This window comes from Saccopteryx bilineata, chromosome 4 (assembly GCF_036850765.1).
Source record: "Saccopteryx bilineata isolate mSacBil1 chromosome 4, mSacBil1_pri_phased_curated, whole genome shotgun sequence".
NCBI classification, from domain to species: domain Eukaryota; kingdom Metazoa; phylum Chordata; class Mammalia; order Chiroptera; family Emballonuridae; genus Saccopteryx; species Saccopteryx bilineata.
Window position 1 is genome coordinate 117,840,788 of NC_089493.1, and position 20,533 is coordinate 117,861,320.

Here is a 20,533-nt window from a genome sequence, read left to right on the forward strand (position 1 = left end):
ACATTAGCATTGTGCCACTGCAACCACATTTCAGTGGAACTTTGTTTTTCCCAACTTTCCTGAAGTCTTATAAACTTTGATTTTGCTGAAAGAAACTAATTGCATTCTCACTAAATTTTTATACTGACATAAATAGAGTTTGGAACTTGAAAATTGAGGCACTTTGTCCTGTACATGCTAGATTCTCAATAAATATATATTTCTATAGTTGAAAGAAACGATTTTTCTGAAGTGTGCGTATGGCTCACAAAGTATTTAACTTTTAAGGCATACTTTGTGAAGAACTGTGAAGGTTCTGAGATGTTATTTGCAAGTTAAAAAGTTTGCCTTCCACAGTATCATGGATGCGGACCAAGGTCCTGAAACCTGAGTCAGAGAAGAAAACCATTGCTCATGGCACAATAAGCAGCATATACTTCCTGTTTGTGTTGATTTTCTCGCTCCCTTAGTCCGTGGAAGCAATGTGGGGTCATCAGGGTGCATGATAATCATACAGTGGGTATGCATCACAACTGAGGAACTTTGAGCTTACAAAACTCCAATTTTTATAACAGCTGCAAACAATACTGCTCAGTCTTTACCCTGGAGGCACTGTTTTTATATACTGGGCAGCAAATAAATCTGCCCTCTGCTCCCAACAGAGATACTATATTCATTTTTCTAGACTGTTTATATAAGTAGTCTGTTTGAAAAGGTAGTCTTGGAACAAAAGTTGTCAGTGACTCTGCTTGGAAGATGCGTAGGACCATGAGGGACTGAGGGAGAATTTTTTCCAACTTATCTTTGTTGAGTTTCTAAGTTCATGCTATTTTATGTATAATATTAGAAGTCTAATGGCTAAATCTTCACTTCCTAATCAGCTGCAGCGATAGACTAAGGAGATACCATTCTTATCTTTTGACTGAATCCTCATTTTATTTTACCTAAAATATAAGAATAAAAAATAAAATAAAAATGCATATAAAAGCTGGTTAGAAGAGATCACATCTGCTCTCATTTCTTGTTCTCTTATGTACCTACTGTTTAAAGTATTGCATAGATATTTAGAAAACATAAGTACTGTTTTTGAGTAATTTATATAACCAAGCATACAATGCTAACCTCTTGAGGCATTTATTTAGCTGTGGAGTAGTTTCCCTTGCTTGTATAATGGAAAAGGAATGCTAAAGATGACTGATATTTTATGCCTGGAAGAAGCCTCCAGCAGTAACCATAGCTCAATGAATATTTTGATTCGATGACTGAGATTGCCAGATGTCTCTGAACCCTTCATTTTCTCATACATATTCTACTTTATCATTTTTCCAGCTTCTCTTTTTTTTCATTTCCCGAACAAGTAGAAACTCCCATTGATTTTGCATTCAACTAATCAAAAAGTTTAGAAGATATATATATATATATATATATATATATATATATATATATTATTTGACGGCAATAAAGTTTATAGAAAAAGAAAACAGAAAGACTATACATAACACAGTCCTAACAAGTAATCACTGCAAGTCAAGTTCAGCTTCCTAATTTGGATAATAAACAAAACAACTATAACCATAGTGTTAGATTTGGGGAGGTGTGCTGTGGCTGCCAGAGTGTAACTATTAAAGGAGCAGAAACAGGGAGGTGCTGATAGGGCCCCTGTGAGGCTGAGAACTAAGGAGATCAGCACAAAGGAGGACAAACATCCTGCCTTCTATTGGTCAGAAACCCTTATCAGAAGTTTATGTTTGAAATTTGCCACTAAGCTAAACCCTGCCCCTGTTGCTATGCTACATGCGACCTCCCTAGTGAATAGCTAACTGCCACATCTGCTTCTGTATAATGCTTGCTCACTTAGGATATATAAGGACCTAGTTGTAAGCGCCAGGCGCGACTCTCGTTTGCAGCTCCTTGTGAGTACGGTGTCTCCAGACATCTTGGGAGTTCGCCCCTGCGCAGGTTAAACTTGGCCAATAAAGTACAATCTAAGCTCCTGAAAGTCTCTGACGTTTGTTCTTGTACCCGGTGGATGCAACACATAGCAACTGTTATTTATTGAAAGCAAATTGTGTGTAAGTTTGTGCCTGGTACTTTTCTATGTTATTGCTAATTCTCCAAAGTCTTTCAGGCTAGGCATTCTCCAATTCACAGACCAGAAATTGAGGTTTAGAGGTTAAGGTAACATGCCATAAGTAACAAATCAGGCCTTTTATGACCCTGTAATTCTCTTTGAAACTGTAAAAGAGTGGTTATCATATTTAAGGTGACTTTTGAAAACCTGTTTTCTATGTCTTACTATTTTTGTTTTACAATATTCATTTCATTTTCAGATTAATTTTAGATAAAAGCATAAATTATGCATTTAAATTAGCAAAAATCTGAATATATGTGTATACATACATATATATGTATGCATCTTTTTTCACTAGTACCGTATATGCATTTGCATATGTATATATGTATAATATATGTATATATAAATTTCAGCAATAATTAATGACATGAACTTTTTTCCCTCCTTAGAAGCTTTCTTTAACATACTTGGTTCTTTGTTTTCTTATCTCTCTGTGATCACTTTAAACTTTATTTAAGGCCCTGTCCTATTGGCTCAGCGGTAGATGTGTGGAAGGTGTGGAAGTTCCGGGTTTGATTACCAGCTGGTGCACACAGGAGAAGCGCCCATCTGCTTCTCCATCCTTTCCCCTCTCCTTCTTCCCTGTCTCTCTCTTCCCCTCCTGCAGCCAAAGCTCCACTGGAGCAAAGTTTGCCCGGGAGCTGAGGATGGCTCCATGGCTTCCACCTCAGGCGCGAGAATGGCTCCTGTTGCAGTGGAGCAATGCCCCAGATGGGCCGAGCATCGCCCCCTTGTGGGCATGCTGGGTGGATCCCGGTTGGGTGCATGCAGGAGTCTGTCTGCCTCCCCTATTGCTTCTCACTTTGAAAAATTACACCCCCCCAAAACAAACAAACAAACAAACAAACAAACAAACAAAAAACCCCAAACTTATTTAACTTAAGTGTCACACTTAACACATAGTCTTGTAATTTGTTTTTATATAACAACTCTGACTCTGTAAGCCCCTGGAGGACAAGAATCACTTGTTTTTACCTTTGCATCTGTGGGGTGTAGCTTAGTGCCTAGAACTTTGTTAGTAATTAATATATGTTTCTGAACAAAAGTAAAATTATTTCTTTGTACACATTATCAACTCTGCTGGTATTTTAATTTTTTCAAGTAATTTATGTGAAGACTGGTTATAACTCATAAATTTTAAAATGATGAGCATATTCTCTAAAAATTGCTGATTAACCTAGAATATGAGCCATATTATTTTTCCTCTGTAACCTCTTTCCAGCCATGGCATTATGCTAAAGAGTGTAAAATCAGAAGGCTGGGAGGAAATTTGAGTGGTTATATAATATATAAATGCTTAATGCCTTTTCATTAAGCAGCTTGAAATCCAAACCAGATTACTGTAGACACAATTTTTTCTTCAAAGACTGCCTGAAAAGACAATTCTGTAGCTCTACTTGGAATCACATTTTGTGATTTTGTGTTACTGAGAAAATGTTTTTGGATACATCATCTACATCCTCCAATTTAGCAGTTAGGCACTGTGTCTTTGGCACACAGTTTACAGAAGTGTAGAAACTCTTGATTGTCTTTGCATTAATTAAGGCTGGCTTATGCTCATTCAAAAGCACCCCCCTTTTAAGCTTCTGTGGTTTAAAACCATAAAGGTTTATTTCTTGCTCACAGTACATGTCCATTATGGGGCAGATTTGGGAGATTCATATGGCTCTATCTGGAACCTAGGCTGAGTAGCAGTCACCATCTGGAACACTACCATGGCAAAAGGTGGAGAAAGGTAGTGGAAATGCATCAGCTCTTATTTTTTCGCTTTACAAAGGCTTTATTTCTGAATGTATATGTGAGTTTAAAAAATAATATTAGCAAGCAAAAATAACAATATTACTAAAGTACAATCACTATGAAGTGCCAATTATCTGAATCAGAGGATTTTGGATAAAACACAGGAAAACAACTGTGTTACAAATATTTTAAAAAGTGCAATAGAACCTCTTTTTTGTGTCTCTTCAAGTGTTCGAATTGGCAAGAATGCTTTCCACGCCAATGGAAGCAAAACTTTCCAAACAGACTTACTTTAAAAATTCAACAATTGGGTTTAGGAGACTTTTCATGAAAACGATTCAGGAGACCAAATGCTTTCAGTTTCAGGCACTGAAGGTGGTCAATTTTCTGAAAATGAAAGGCAATATTTGACTTCTGAACAAGAACCAAGTCCCAAAACTGACTCACTGAATGTCCAGCTTGAGTGTATATTATTGTAGGTGAGCTTTTGTGGTTTGTAACTACTACTGTAAGCGTATTTTTAAAATTTAACTCTTTCTTAGTTAAATATTTATTGGTTTTTGACACATTTCAGTTTCTTTCTCAGTAACATGTTTTGATCAGGAGAATTACAGGCAGCAGGGCATTTCCTTAGAACCATGGCTTGGAATCCAAGAATATCTGAAATTTCTTTTCTTTTCTTTCTTTCTTTCTTTCTTTCTTTCTTTCTTTCTTTCTTTCTTTCTTTCTTTCTTTCTTTCTTTCTTTCTTTCTTTCTTTCTTTCTTCTCCTTTCGTGGTAAGAGAGACCTATTAATCAATGTCAGATTCAAGACACTCAGTAATAAGACAGTTGTTGAGACTCTGATATAACAGGGCTTCTGAATTTTTAGGTGGGTGTTTTTACATTTTTTGGACACCTGAGAGTGGCTTGCTGCACTTCAATTTCAGAGGAAATTTTTGTTTTTCTATAGTTAGCATCAAGATCAGAATAAAGTCAGGTAATTTCTTGAAAGCTTCTCTCATCCCATTAATTCTCATTTGGTAGAATCCTGTAACAGGAGTTGACTGTGACCATGGAACAGTCTTGGTTATCTTCAAAATCTCTTTCTGAATCCGATGGAGAGCATGTTTTTGGATACATGGAGGCAGACGTGTGTTGCAAGGATAATATTTTGAAGTTTGGCTGGTGTTTTCAGAAAGTGTTCTGTAGTGACAAATCAGATTCTGTATGATGACTTTCTGTCAAAGACTTTCCCCATTGTAACAAAATATCCTGTGATTTTTAAAAAGTGATTTCTGTTGTAATGTTCATTTCTTTAGCACTATCATCAAAGAGATCAGTAGAAGCATTGTGGCTACCTTAATGACCAGTAAAACAGTTCTGTGTTAAATTACTATGGATATGATCATAATGCATGTCTTTCAATGTAGTTCTATTTCTATTTGGACTACCTCAAAGAGCTGTAAGACTGTCACCTTGGTTCTTTGGCCACCTACTATATTTCTTATTTTCTAAGTTGCAAGAGTCAAAAACATCATTATACTTTCTGGAACACAAGGCCGTAAATTTTTCACTTATTTCTAAAAGTGATTTTTTCTTCACAACTGTTAAAATCTTTGATATTGAGACAAGAATGTTCACTCTCTGAAGTACTGCACATAAGTGAAATTGCAGCCCTATGTGTGGAATTCCGGTAGCTTTCCAAGAATAGATGTTGTTCCTAAACCTTTTGAAGATGAAAAGAAAACTGATAGATAAGCTTTTGGTAGAAATATTTAGAACTATCTCTTCTTTTTCTATTTAGAGAGATAGCCTCTGCTGTGTTAAGTGGTTGTGACTTCACAGTTAGAAAGGAAGTCATCTTTGCCAGAGTTTGCTTTGACTGTTGCTTGTGATAATCTTAAAGCTATAGGTGTTATACGCAAGGCTCCAATATTTCTCTGGGGAGTCACAGACTTAATACTGTAGTCTTCAGGTATTTACTGATATCATTTATGCTTTCTACTGCTGGCATCTGTCTGGGTTATGACAATCTCACTTTCAATGACTGCCAGAAACTTGTTTAAGCTTTCAGAGAATGGCAGATCATTGCAAATTTTGGGATTATAATCCTGGGAACCACCAGCTACCTCTTCAAGTCTGAGTGAACATCTTTCCTGAAGGCTTAAGGGGTATCAACATCATGATGCTGCTGACATCTTAGCTCATGTTGTAAATACCTATTTTTAATTTACACTGCACTGGGTTAGGGTATGTGAAAACTGAATGGCATCATGGAAACTATTGAAACCAGTGTCCTCTGCTAAGGAGATGTACTTTCTGCTCTGTTGGTGAGTATCAATGGCCTTGCTTTGTTCTGAAGCTGAAATATTGTCATCTGTTAATTGCAAAAACATTGGAAGTGAGTTCAAGTAATGGGTGTCCGAACATTGAAAATTTAACTCTGCCATGGGACTCAAAACAACGAAAACAAAAACAAAGATAAAAAACAAAAAACTGCTGTCAAGGCTACATAAGCTGCTGAGATAAATACTTGAGGGTTCCAAAGCAATTAGGAGGCTACTAGGTGGGAGCTACCTTGAAGTTTTCTGATGTAAAAAGATGCAAAAGTGTCCAGAAACAGTCAATGACAGTGCAGCCTGCAATGGCCATTTCTGGTAGGACAATCTGGCAAACTACGAGCACTTTAATTTCCTTTCTGTATTCAAGGCACTGTTCTAAGAATGCATTGGAACCTGAACCTTGTCTATGTTGGTTTTCAAAATTCATCACTGCTTTATTTAATAGGTTCTTTTTTTTTTTCCTATTTAATAGGTTCTAAGATGCATCATTATTCAGTGTTCCTGAATTTCATTAGGATCCTGAATGTATCTGTGCAAATCAGTTTCTGCAAGATAAAAAAAAATGCATCTAAGCAGCTTCCATAAACAGTAATGCCAAAGACTTTGTTTGATTTTGTAACCTTTATGTAAAGTTTATACTGTAACTGGCATTTTCAGTTTAACCAGTAGAACCAGATTTTTGACAATTAGAACTTTTGATGACTAGGATTATCTGAGAGGAATATTTTGATAGGAAGGATATAGAAAACTTGAATTTTGGAGAGCAAGAACCAAGGCAAGAAGAAATTTTCTTCTATTAATATGTTCACATTGTGGCCTTTGCTGGCAGATGTTTAGCATCTCTCAGCTGCAGCAGTTTCTGTTAGCAGTGTCCTCGCCAGTAATTTTACATGACTATCAATACTGTGTGAGTGTAAGCAGAGGATCGGGACCCTGCCCAGGATATGTTCAGTCTGGACTAGATCTCAAAATTTCCACATACAAGTAACACATGTCGCTTCTTTTGTTTCATTGGCCAAAACAAGTCATATGGCCACACTGAATTACAAGAAGGCTGAAAAAATGTATTCATACCACATGTCTGAAACTAGGTAAAGTTAAGAGTATTTGTGAACAGCTTTCCTGACTGCCATGGTCTATAACATCTTCTTTAGGCTAGAATGAAATAAATATAATCTTCTGTTGTTCATTTATCAAGTACATATTGAGTGCCCAACCCTTGGAAAGCAATAGTGAACAAATTAGACTGTCTTCATGGAAATGTTTTAGAATTCTAGTTTCACATTAAATGTAGTAAGTGTAGATCTCTTTTTACTTGTTCTGTTGAAATTCATTGGACTTACTTAATTTATGGATTTATGTATTTTTATAATTTTCAGCCATTTTCTCTCAAAAGTTAAACTATGCTCTCTTCTCTCTCTCTCCTAGAACTTATTAGACTTTTGTTACACCTTCTCACTCTGTCTTCCAGGTCTCTATATTTCTCTATTATGTATTCTATCTTGTGTTTCTCCTGGCTTCATTCTAATAATTTTTTTTCAGATCTATTTTAAAAGTTTACTATTTAACTCTTTAGCTTCTGTCAAATATATTGTTATTTTATTCATAGGCACTACACAGATGTCAATAATGCTGTCTCATACATTCTCTTTCTACCTAGAGCATCTATTGCCAGCCTTTGAGATAGTTGGGTGATCAATTTATATTGTTTAATTGATGAGAAAATTTTGAACCATTAGAGATGTTTTTGAGTAAAACCAGACCCTATAATAGAAATACTGATTTTTCATTTGGAAATAAGTGTGAAGAGGATTTTAAAAAACTTTTTTGGGTATATATTATAAAACAGTGGTCTTTTATTGTTAACTTAAATTTGAAAAATTATTTATCCCAACTCTTGGGGTTAGGTGCTACTATTTCCTCTTGACTGAAATGATAATCTCTTCAATAAAGGTTGATAGCACTTAAATTTTATACCATAAAGTTTTATGTGAAAATAACAAGTGAAGTAAATAAATGTCCCTCTATTGATAGAAAAAACAAAAGCTGAAGTAATCTTGTCCATTTGGTTGTTTTATTACCTTCCAGTTTGTCTTGGTCTGAGGTCTGAGTCCTTCATTTAAACTTCTTTTTGTGGTCATCACATTCTAAGTCCCACAATTGTCAAATTAAGTCAGAATAATTGTAATTCAGTAACATCCTACCCATCTCTTTTGTAGCAAAACAAAACAACAGCTTCAAGTGGCATGTTCTTGTCTTTTTTGTGGATTATACATAACTGTTAGATAAATAAAATCCTGCCACCTTAAATTTCTTCTCTTAGATTAAACATGAATTTTTCTTCAAGGGCCTTAGAATAGCTTCCATTAGGGGATGCTACTGTGATTATTAAAAGGAGCAGTGTCGTGTCTGCCATTTGAATAAAAATTTAGTGAGGTCTATAATTCTGGGCTAGTTAAAGGGAAAGCTTGAAATATATGTCAAAGAGAATTTAATCTAAAACCTAAAAATAAAAAGACCAATTTCATGGAGAAGTGCAAATAAAAAATTATAGAATGTGAAAAAGAGACTTATCCTCTGGGGGGAAAAATAATCTGAAAAAGGAGGACATAATATTAGCTGGTAACAAATACCATCATCCAAGATTTCATATGTATTAAATGACTAGTGTTCACTCTGAAGTATGTGCTAAATTTAATAGATTTTTAATTTAGCTCTTTTAAAAGCTCTTAGTGTTCATTGATGATTAAAGCATTGAAATTTAATACTTAAGTGAGAATAACAATGATCACTGAATTGATGTCACTAGAAGCACTCATCTAGTTTTATTTGTGAATGCATATTTTGCTTTGTTGCATTATGGTTACTGTAGTCTTAAGTTTGGCTATCTTGGTTGGCTGAAGTCTACTATTCATGAGGCTGAAATCAAAATAATCAATTCTATCCTCTCAAATGCCTGTTATATTATGCAGAATCAGCCTGTATTATGGGACTATAGACAATGTTAGAGTTCAGATGGCCATTTCACACATGCTTGCTACTGATCAAAATGTGCTTGGCTAAGAGAAAAATCTATTATCTTGTTTGGAAAAACAACTCAAAATACAAGTCACAACAACTCAATAGCTTTGTGTGTGTGTGTGTGCGCGCGTGTGTGTGTATGTGTGTATGACAGAGACAGAGAGAGTGACAGAAAGAGGGACAGTTAGGGACAAACAGATAGGGACAGACAGACAGGAGGGGAGAGAGATGAGAAGCATCAATTCTTGGTTGCAGTACCTAAGTTGTTCATTGATTGCTTTCTCATATGTGCCTTGACTGGGGGCTACAGCAGACCGAGTGACCCCTTGCTCAAGCCAGCAACCTTAGGCTTAAGCTGGTGAGCCTTGCTCAAACCAGATTAGCTCGCACTCAAGCTGGCGACCTTGGGGTTTGGAAACTGGGTCCTTGGCATCCCAGTTCGATGCTCTATCCACTGCACCAACGCCTGGTCAGGCAATAGCTTCATTTTCATACATTAAACAATAACAAATATTTAATGTGAAAGTTATTTCAAATCATAATACAGAAAGTCAGTTGATTGTTGTGTGACATACACGATTCATTCAAATAAAGAGTTTTTCTATAATTATACCGGTTATTAATAGAAGTGTTTTCTGCACAGTATTCTAGAAGAATCTTTTTATATTTATTTAAAAAATATTAATCTGATATGTGTACAAATAGAAAGTGTTTATCAAGATAAGGAAAAAACTATTTTTGTTTATGGACCAGCTTATTAAGTTTGTACAATTGATCATTAACAAGTGGATATATTGTATGCCTTTAGAGGGTTTAACTCTGAAGAACATTTTATAACTCTTCTATGTATTTCACAGCATAGAGGTCTCTGACATTGAATATATTTACCAAAATTACAATTTAACAAAAAAAGTGACTTTTATTTTTTAATTTATTTTATTTATTTATTTTTATTTTATTTTATTTTATTTTATTTATTTATTTTTTTTTCACTTTTCTGAAGCTGGAAACAGGCAGAGACAGTCAGACAGACTCCCGCATGCGCCCGACCGGGATCCACCTGGCACGCCCACCAGGGGCGACGCTCTGCCCACCAGGGGGCGATGCTCTACCATCCTGGGTCTACGGCCATACCACCCTGAGCGCGCCCGATCTCGTCTACCATCCTGGGTGTCGCCATGTTGCGACCAGAGCCACTCTAGCGCCTGAGGCAGAGGCCACAGAGCCATCCCCAGCGCCCGGGCCATCTTTGCTCCAATGGAGCCTTGGCTGCGGGAGGGGAAGAGAGAGACAGAGAGGAAAGTGCGGCGGAGGGGTGGAGAAGCAAATGGGCGCTTCTTCTGTGTGCCCTGGCTGGGAATCGAACCCGGGTCCTCCGCACGCTAGGCCGACGCTCTACCGCTGAGCCAACCGGCCAGGGCAATTTATTTTATTTTTTTAAGTGAGAAGAGAGGAGATAGACAGACTCCTGCATGCACCCAGACTGGGATCCACCTGGCAACTGCCATTTGAGGCTGATGCTCAAACCAGTTGAGCCACTGGCTGTGAGAGGGGAAGAGAGAGAGAAGAGGGAGAGGAAGGGGATGAGAAGCAGATGGTTGCTTCTCACATTTGCCCTGACCAAGTATTGAACCCGGGGTGTCAGTACATGGGGCCGACGCTCTTTCCACTGAGCAAACTGGCCAGGGCTGAAAAATGCTTTTTATTACAGTTCCAACTGAGTTTCGATTGGAGTCTAGAATTCTTCTACACCTTCTGCTTTAGTAACAATTATAACTAAGATCATTCCTTGTATAATGTATAAACATGCAACTTAGATTTAATTCTGGCTAAAATTATAAAAATACAGCAAATATTCCAGTATTAAGGCTAAAAGTTTTTATCATTATGTAAACATCTTTTCCCTGAAGTACAAAGAAAAATGATGTTCACAATTATGCCTATGGGGCATTCCAAGATATGAGGAAGGCAATAAATTAATAAAATTTAAATTATATTTAATGTAGTTTTGGAGTTAATGTATTTGACTATATTTTGCTTGACAATTAATTAATCTTAATGGGGTGACATCAATAAATCAGAGTACATATATTCAAAGAAAACATGTCCAGGTTATCTTGTCATTCAATTATGTTGCATACCCATCACCCAAAGTCAGATTGTCCTCCGTCATCCTCTATCTAGTTTTCTTTGTGCACCTCCCCCTCCTCCTTCCCCTCTCCCTCCTTCCCTTCCACACCCACCCTCCCCCCAATCCCCGGTAACCTCCACACTCTTGTCCATGTCTCTTAGTCTCGTTTTTATGTCCCACCAATGTATGGAATCATGTAGTTCTTGGTTTTTCTGATTTACTTATTTCACTCCGTAGAATGTTATCAAGATCCTACCATTTTGTTGTAAATGATCTGATATCATCATTTCTTATGGCTGAGTAGTATTCCATAGTGTATATGTGCCACATCTTCTTTATTCAGTCATCTATTGAAGGTTTTTTTTTGTTTTTTTCCATGTCCTGGCCACTGTGAACAATGCTGCAATGAACATGGGGCTGCATGTGTCTTTGCGTATCAATGTTTCTGAGTTTTTGGGGTATATACCCAGTAGAGGGATTTCTGGGTCATAAGGTAGTCCTATTTTCAGTTTTTTGAGGAATCACCATACTTTCTTCCATAATGGTTGTACTACTTTACATTCCCACCAACAGTGAATGAGGGTTCCTTTTTCTCCACAGCCTCTCCAACATTTGCTATTACCTGTCTTGTTGATTATAGCTAATCTAACAGGTGTGAGGTGGTATCTCATTGTAGTTTTGATTTGCATTTCTCTAATAACTAATGAAGATGTGCATCTTTTCATATATCTGTTGGCCATTTGTATTTCTTCCTGAGAGAAGTGTCTGTTCATGTCCTCTTCCCATTTTTTTTATTGGATTGTTTGTTTGTTTGTTGTTGAGTTTTATGAGTTCTTTGTATATTTTGGATATTAGGCCCTATCTGAGCTGTTGTTTGAAAATATCATTTTCCATTTAGTTGGCTGTCTGTTTATTTTGTTATCAGTTTCTCTTGCTGAGCAAAAACTTCTTAGTCTGATGTAGTCCCATTCATTAATTTTTGCCTTCACTTCTCTTGCCTTTGGAGTCAAATTCATAAAATGCTCTTTAAAACCCAGGTCCATGAGTTTAGTACCTATGTCTTCTTCTACATACTTTATTGTTTCAGGTCTTATATTTAGGCCTTTGATCCATTTTGAATTAATTTTAGTACAAGGGGACAAGCTGTAGTCGAGTTTCATTCTTTTGCATATGGCTTTCCAGTTTTCCCAGCACCATTTATTGAAGAGGCTTTCTTTTCTCCATTGTGTGTTGTTGGCCCCTTTATCAAAAATTATTTGACTATATATATGTGGTTTTATTTCTGGGTTTTCTATTCTGTTCCATTGGTCTGAGTGTCTATTTTTCTGCCAATACCATGCTGTTTTGATTGTCATGGCCCTATAATATAGTTTGAAGCCAGGTATTATAATGTCCCCAGCTTCATTCTTTTTCCTTAGGATTGCTTTGGCTATTCAGGGCTTTTTATAGTTCCATAAAAATTTGATGATTTTTTGTTTCATTTCTTTAAAAAATGTCATTGGAATTTTGATGGGAATTGCATTAAATTTATAAATTGCTTTGGGTAATATGGCCATCTTGATTATATTTATTCTTTCTATCTAAGAACAAGGAATATTTTTTCATCTCATTGTATCTTTTTTGATTTTCTTTAACAATGCTTTGTAGTTTTCGTTATATAGGTCCTTTACATTCATTGTTATGTTTATTCCTAGGTATTTTATTTTTTTTTGTTGCAATCGCAAAGGGGATTATTTTTTTGAGTTTGTTTTCTAATATTTCATTGTTGGCATATAGAAAGGCTATGGACTTTTGTATGTTAATTTTGTATCCTGCGACCTTACTGTATTGGTTTATTGTTTCTAGTAATCTTTTTGTGGAATCTTCTGGGTTTTTGATGTATAGGATCATATCATCTACAAAAAGTGATACCTTTACTTCTTCTTTTCCGATATGGATGCCTTTTATTTCTTTGTCTTGTCTGATTGCTCTGGCCAGAACTTCTAGCACCACGTAAAATAAGAGTGGAGAGAGTGGACAACCCTGTCGTGTTCCTGATTTAAGGTGGAAAGTCCTAAGTTTTATGCCATTTAATATGATGTTGGCTGATGGTTTATTATATATGGCCTTTATCATGTTGAGATATTTTCCTTCTATACCCATTTTGTTGAGTGTCTTAAGCATAAAGTTGTGTTGTATTTTATCGAATGCCTTTTCTGCATCTATTGATAAGATCATGTGGTTTTTTTTCTTTGTTTTGTTGATATGGTGTATTACGTTAACCGTTTTGCGTATGTTAAACCATCCTTGAGATTCTGGGATGAATCCCAATTGATCATGATGAATTATTTTTTTAATATGTTGTATTTGATTTGCCAGTATTTGTTTAGTATTTTAGCACCTGCATTCATTAGAGATATTGGTCTGTAGTTTTCTTTTTTTGTGTCATCCTTGCCTGGTTTTGGTATGAGGGTTATGTTGGCCTCATAAAATGTGTTTGGAAGTATTGCTTCCTCTTCAATTTTTTTGAAGACTTGAATAGAATAGGAACCAAGTCTTCTTTGAATGTTTGATAGAATTCACTAGTATAACCATCTGGGCCTGGACTTTTATTTTTTGGGAGGTTTTTAATAGTTTTTTTCTATTTCCTCCCTGCCAATTGGTCTGTTTAGGCTTTCTGCTTCTTCATGACTCAGTCTAGGAAGGTTGTATTGTTCTAGGAATTTATCCATTTCTTCTAGATTGTTGAATTTGATGGCATATATTTTCATAGTATTCTACAATAATTCTTTGTATATCTATAATGTCTATTGGTGATTTCTCCTCTTTCATTTTGGATTTTGTTTATATGAGTCCTTTCTCTTTTTTCCTTGGTGAATCTTGCCAAGGGTTTGTCAATTTTTTTGATCTTTTCAAAGAACCAGCTTCTTGTTGTATTAATTTTTTCTATTGTTTTTCTGTTCTCTTTCATTTATTTCTGCTCTGATTTCTATTATTTCCTTTCTTTGGCTGGTTTTCAGTTGTCTTTGTTCTTCTTTTTCTAGTTCCTTAAGGTGTGAAGTTAAGTGGTTCACTTGGGCTCTCTCTTTGTTTATATAGGCCTGAAGCTACATCCCAGAGATTCTGATATGTTGTATTGTCATTTTTATTTGTCTGTATATATCTTTTGATCTCTGCTCTTATTTCTTCTTTGACCCATTCATTTTTTAAAAGTATGTTGTTTAGTTTCCACATTTTTGTGATGTTTTTTCCCTCTTTTTTGCAGTTGAATTCTAGTTTCAAGGCTTTATGATCAGAAAATATGCTTGGTACAATTTCATTTTTTCTGAATTTGCTGATGTTATTTTTGTGGCCCAACATATATGGTCAATTCTTGAGAATGTTCCATGTACACCAGAGAAAAATGTATACTCTGTCTCTTTGGGATGAAGTGTCCTATAGATGTTTTTCATATCCAGGTGCTCTAGTGTTTCATTTAAGGCCAATATATCTTTATTGATTCTCTGTTTGGATGACCAATCTAGAGCCGTCAGTGGTGTATTGAGATCTCCAAGTATGATTGTATTTTTGTCAGTTTTTGTTTTTAGGTCAATAAGTAGCTGTCTTATTTATTTTTGTGCTCCTTGGTTTGGTGCATATACATTAAGGATTGTTATGTCTTCTTGATTCAGTGTTCCCTTAATCATTATGAAATGAACGTTTTTGTCTCTGAGTACTTTTTCTGTCTTGTAGTCAGCATTATTAGATATGCTACACCTGCTTTTTTTGGATGTTATTTGGTTGGAGTATTGTTTTCCAGCCTTTCACTTTGAATTTGTTTTTATCCTTGTTGCTTAGATGTGTTTCTTGTAGGCAGCATACAGTTGGATTTTCTTTTTTAATCCATTCTGCTACTCTATGTCTTTTTATTGGTGAGTTTAATCCATTTACATTTAGTGTAATTATTGACACTTGTGGGTTCCCTATTGCCATTTTATAAATTGCTTTCTGTTAGTTTTGTATCTTGTTTGATTCTTTTCTTTTGTTTTTCTAAACATTTGTTTTTGTTTGTTTGTATTCCATACTTCTTTCCTCTGTTGCTACCTTTTTTAAGGCATGTGCTTCTGTGGTTTTTTTTAAAGGGTGGTTACCATTAAGTAATGAAAAGGGTACCTACCATATTCATTGTAGTATCCTATCTTATGAATGTTTCTGTACTTTATCGTTTTTTGCTACTGTTAATCTCCAATCTCCTTCCTCTCCCCTTTTTTTTGTTTTTGTTGCCACAGTTTCAATTTGGTTTTATTGTGTTCTTGGTGGAGCTTTTACTTGTTGTTTTGTTTTAGTTTGTTCTTTGAATCTGGTTGGAAAACCCCGTTTAGTATTTGGACAATAGCTATTGACTAAATCATTTTCATAAAATTCTAAGTATTCATAATTAATAAGGTTTGTTGAGTGGTCAGTAAGAATAACTTCTTTTTATCTTTTTATCACCACCTTCTCTTATTGTAGGTTGTGATATATGACTGAATCTTATGTTGAATAATAGGATATAGTACTTGTACTTCTTTTTTTTGAGAAGAAGGGAGAGAGAGAGAGAGGAGAAAGAGAGGAGAAAGAGAGGAGAAAGATAGGAGAGAGATAAAATGGAGGCATCAACTTGTTCACTTAGTTTGCCATTGATTGCTTCTCATATGTACCCTGACCAGGACTCCAACCTGTGATTTCGAGATCTAGCAGGTGCCCTTGCTTCAAGCCCTGACCTGGCTCAAACTGCTAACCTCAGGGTCTAGCCAATACCCCTGGGATTGAGCCAGTGACCTCGGGATCAAGCTGGTGATCTCTGGATCAATCCAGAGCCCCTGGGGTCAAGCCAGAGATTTTGGGATCTAAATGGTGGCCTTGGAATGCTGGAGCTAAACTCCACTCACTAAGTCTCCAGCCAGGGTATGATTTAGTACTTTTTACTGCACTGCTTGGCATACAATACTCTCTCTGGCAAGCTGACATCTTCCCTTCATGAGATATGTCCAGCCCAGAAACACATTGATGACATCAAGCCCTATTTTGCTTATGTTACACAAAACTGCAGTATTTCAAATGTGTCATTGTTCCGGAAATGTGTGTTATTTTTCTTAGCACAAAGTAGTACAATAAAAAGTCACATCTGGTGGAGATTGTAATCTTATTTATCATTTCACACCTTCATCACTATGACATCAACTTTTCAGGTGTTTTTGTAACTTAGAATTACATTGATCAGATGCATGAAGGAGTCAAAGTAGTCCTTCCAGTATAAGTTTCTGTTTTCCAAATTATCCCCATTGAAACACTACATTGTAAATGATCAATACATTTTCAAGCCTATTTAATCTATAATGCAGCTAAAACTCCCCCAAATATTACATAAAACATGACAAAACAATGTGACATTATTTTTTAAGAGTTTTAAAATATAACTACACATAGACTGTGTTAACAATTTAGAAAATATGTTTCTGACATTTTCAATATGGTTTAAACTTTTTTTTTCAAATGACAGTGCCTATGGAAAAGCAGGTTTGACTGGAAGGTAAATGAGTGGATAGATATATTTGAGATGATTTTGATCTTTTAAAGAACTTTTTTTTAAGTGAGAGGAAGGGAGATAGACAGACTCGTGCATGCGTCCTGACTGGGATCCCCCATCTGGGGCTGATGCTCTAATCAACTGAGCTAGCATCAGTGCCTGAGGCTGATGCTCAGACAAACTGAGCCACTGGCTGTGAGGGGAAAGGCAGGTAGAGAGAAGCAGATGGTCACTTCTCATGTGTGCCCTGACCTATCAAACCTGGGACAGCCACAGGCCTGGCTGTCACTCTATTCACTGAGCCAACTGGCCAGGTCTGACCTTTTAAAGAAATTTGAAAGTAAAAGGTATTGCTTCTTTTCCATGTATAACTTAATTTCAATTTTTACTTTTTAAAATAAAGATAAATATTATTATTACTTTTTCTATGCATGTGAACCATGATGGGGTTAAAAACTTTTGGTGAGAAGAAATTTATAAATGAAATAAATTTGCAAACCTTTAATTAAGAAACCAGTAACAAAAAACACTGTATATTACTTAAAGCAAATTATCTTTTATTACTTGTCAGTTCTTTCTATATTAAATTCAGGGACTCTTTTCTCTCAGTGGTTTGACTCTCACTGTTTGTCCATCTTGTAGCTCACTTTCTTATCCTTTCTCTTTCCTCCTTAGATTTGTTTCCCAGAGAGCATATAACGAATTTAAGATAACTCTCATACTAAACACTCACATTCATTATGTTGCTACCGTATTTCTTAACTCCTTGTTACTAGTTATACTCTTTTTCAGCGCACTTCCTTTCATTTATCTTCCAAGTTTTATTACCTGTTCTCTTATGCTGTGGCAAAGGTGGTAACTGTCACCCAACATTCATTTCTCCCTTCACTTTAGTAAGAGAAGCTCTATTTTAGTTGGACAAGTGACTGACCAAAATAGAAACTGCCTTTCCCAGACTCATTGTGAGTAGGTGTGACCTTGTGGTTGACTAATAGGATGTAAACCGAAGTGTCGAGTGTGACTTTCAGGAAATGTCCCCAGAGGGAGAGGCCCCAGTTCCCCCATATCTTTCTTCTTCTTGAAATCTGCTACGTGAAAGCTAGCTCTAGTGCTAGAGCAGCCATCCTTGGCACAGGAATATCTTAGAAGTAAGAGAAGGGGATTTGGAAAATGTGTGAAAAGTGCATGGAACTTCAACTAACTTATATAGCACTTTATATAATTACAGACAGATGTGGCCCCACCCAGACATTGCTCCAGATTGTGGAGCAGAACATAAACTGAATTTTGTTTGTCACTCAGAGCTTTAGCCAAGTACCCTTGTACATTGAACATCCTGTACATCTATGTGGTGGGCTTGGAGAGGGAAGAATAAAGTTGCAGGAGGAACTTTTAGGAAAGATGAGAGTTTGCCAGTTCCTAGTAGGCTGGAATAATTTTAAAGACAAGATTGGCAAATATTCAGTTTTACAAGTATATACTGAGGCAGTAAATAATTTCATTCACCCTAGGGCATCAATAAAAATGTCCATAAAATCTTGAATTGGTGGTGTTTTGAAGAGTGAAGGGATTGAGTCTAAGTTTGAACAGAGCTCTGAGGGAGAAATATGATTGGTAAATGGAGGCAGCTAGCCAATTGGGGTGATCTAGGAGCAGTCTTCAGCCTAGCTATCTGTTCACAAATATCCTAGAGAGGGTGCTTTAGTTATAAGAAAGGTTTTATGCATGGATTTTTATTTCTATGAATTGAATCTACTACTAGAGCAAGGGAAGCATAGAGAATAATTATGAAGAGCATCAACCTAGACCACTGGGGTCATAGCCCTGTGTGGTAATATATCCAGTGTGGGGGATGCCCCTCACTTATCCTTACTTCCTGCTATTCATACTCTTGTATAATCTCCTCTCTTTGGCGAGATTGGATGTACTTAGTGAAAGTTATTCATTCACTTTTAGGAAATGAAATTTTGGCAGATAGATTGTACTGTCACTTCTGAGAGTAGTTTATAAGAAGGCTATAGCCCCTATCTGGAATACTCTTCTTTTATTCTCTCTTGATTGCTCTGAAGGATAATAGCTTGCTGGTATTTTTGAGCAGCTTATGGAAAGGTCCATGTGGCAAAAAACTGGGCAATAATCAGCAAAGAACCAAATTCTGCCAACAGCTGCATGAATGAGCTTAGAGGCCTATTCTTCCCTGGTCAAACTTTTAGATGAAACCTCAGACTTCGCCAACATACTGACTACAATCTATGAGAACTTGAGGAAGGAGCAGCCACTTTACTGCTATATCAGTTATTTATTGTTGTGTAACGAACTACCTCAAAACAGTGGCTTGAAAAAAACATTTATTAATTTATAGTTTATGTGTGTTTGGAATTTGGGCTTGGCTTACCTGGGTAGTTCTTGGCCTGGGGTTACTCTTGAGGTTACAACTGAGATGCTAGTTGGAGCTACTGTCATCTCAGGGATTGACTAAAGTTGGAACATTTACTTTCAAAATGGCTCACTGGCAAGTTGATGGTGGTTAAGTCTCAGTTCCTTGACATATGGCCCTCTCCTTATAACTTCTTGTGTGCTCTCAGTATTGCATCTGGCTTCCTCTGGAATGAGTGATCCAAGAGAGCAAGGTGGAAGCTGAAATGACTTTTATGACCTAGCATCAGAAGTCACACACCATTGCCTGACCAGGTGGCAGTGCTGTGGATAAAGCATTGATCTGGCATGCTGAGTACCCAGATTTAAAACCGGGTTAAGCACAGGTTCACCAACTTGAGCTCAAAGTCAACAGCTTGAGAGTGGGATCATAGACATGACCCCATGGTCATTGGCTTGAGCCAAAAGGTTGCTGGCTTGAAGCCCAAGGTCACTGGCTTGAGCAAAGGGTCACTGGCTCGGCTGGAGTCCTCAGTCAAGGAACATATGAGAAATAATCAGTGAACAACTAGAAGCCCTGCAACTACAAGTTGATGTCTCTCATTCTTCCCCATTCTTGACTGTCTCTCTTGAAGAAAAAATATAAAATAAAAAAAAAGAGTCATGCACTGTTACTCTCACCATAATGATTGGCCCACAGACCATTGTTGATATAATGTGAGAACTACCCAGAGGCATGACTATCAGTAACCAAGCTATTTGACCTTGGATTAGTTGCTTAATGTTGCTTAACTTTAGTTTCCTTGACTTTGAAATGGGGATAATAATGGTAGCTGTCTTATAGAGTTGTGAAAATTAAATATTAAATATAAAATATTAGCAATTAGTGACCTAGTTCTTTTCCTCAATCTAAAATCATATATTCTAAAAAGTGTGTGTGTAAGTAGAAAATAATGGGCATTTCTAGTATGCCATCTTGAGTTATAAGAGAACCTTATGTGTGTGTTCAATAGTCATTAGCTAATCTCATCATTATTGTTATTAGTTATGAGGGCATGTCTTTCTTAACCCTGTTTGAGAGGAATTCTACAGATGACTTGTTATGTGATCATCTTACTTCTGAAGTTCATTGGGAGCTATCTAGTAGCATCTGTTGATTAAGCTATATCTAACACATTATGACCTAATAAAATATTCTGGCTAGTAAGGCTGCCTCATTATATGTCACAGATATTAAATATGTAGCATCTAATAGAAGTGTGCTGCCCTTAATGTGCTGGCAGAGAGCTTCTCACCAACAG

The 20,533-nt window shown here is 36.4% G+C and overlaps 1 pseudogene; it reads right to left on the reverse strand.

Annotated features, from left to right (window-relative positions):
* Positions 1–4,166: 4,166 nt before the first annotated feature.
* Positions 4,167–6,059, reverse strand: LOC136336491 (DNA damage-induced apoptosis suppressor protein-like; annotated as a pseudogene).
* Positions 6,060–20,533: the final 14,474 nt, after the last annotated feature.